This window comes from Melanostigma gelatinosum (genome assembly GCF_949748355.1).
Source record: "Melanostigma gelatinosum genome assembly, chromosome: 13".
Lineage (NCBI taxonomy): Eukaryota > Metazoa > Chordata > Actinopteri > Perciformes > Zoarcidae > Melanostigma > Melanostigma gelatinosum.
Window position 1 is genome coordinate 2,678,749 of NC_136646.1, and position 780 is coordinate 2,679,528.

General features: G+C 36.8%; 1 protein-coding gene across 2 annotated transcripts in view; it reads right to left on the reverse strand.

Annotated features, from left to right (window-relative positions):
- Positions 1-480, reverse strand: part of smarce1 (SWI/SNF related BAF chromatin remodeling complex subunit E1) — an 18,317-nt gene extending 17,837 nt beyond the window's left edge. For both annotated transcript variants that reach the window (XM_079281970.1, XM_079281969.1), the window contains exon 1: positions 431-480. The gene's annotated coding sequence lies outside the window, so the exon portion shown is untranslated. The remainder of the gene's footprint in view (positions 1-430) is intronic.
- Positions 481-780: the final 300 nt, after the last annotated feature.

The following is a 780-nucleotide window of genomic DNA, read 5'->3' on the forward strand; positions in this document are numbered from 1 at the left end:
AAGGACGAATGATAACGATGGCTGAGGGGAATTAAAAAGCTAACGTTAACTTACCCAGCTTGGCCTACTAGCCAAACCTGCTAACACAAAGAGGCTATTTACCCCATAATAATCTTGATGGTATTGAATTCAATGGATTTTAACGTAATTTAGTTACTAAAACAGAAATTACACAAAGCACGACCTCTTGCAAAACGGTTGACATCAGAAGCGTGCATGGCTTTCAAGATGCTTGAAACCTTGTCGTTGAAGCTCGGCTAACGAACAATACAAACTCTGGCTAACATTATATCGTGGTGGTTAGCTACCCATACTATCTTAGTTATCTAATTGTAATTCAATCACATTTGAGGTCGTTTTTACACTAGTCACAAAATGATAAAAATTTAACCGTTTTCAAGTAATTATGTTGGAAACTGCGTAAACATACTCAGTCAGTCGTCCTTTGTTCCCTCCATAGGGCCGCTTGTTCCGCGTCACACAAACCGGAAGTGGTAGGTTTGTTCTGTTGGGCGGAAAGGATGTTTTCAGAATAAAAGCGCAACTTCAAATATACAGCCGCTGCACAGTTTCCATCAATATACATCAATAAAAGAATAACATGTTATGAAATCTGCAATATTCCAAATCAAGCAATATTTCTCGTACAACATTTGACTTCTTGAGAGTTCTAGTTGTGTTATCTATAACCAATAATTATTTGTAGTATGATATAAAATCATATGTGGGAAAAAATGGTATTCTCATCATTGATCCAAGTCTCACTCAAAGATAAGGCTA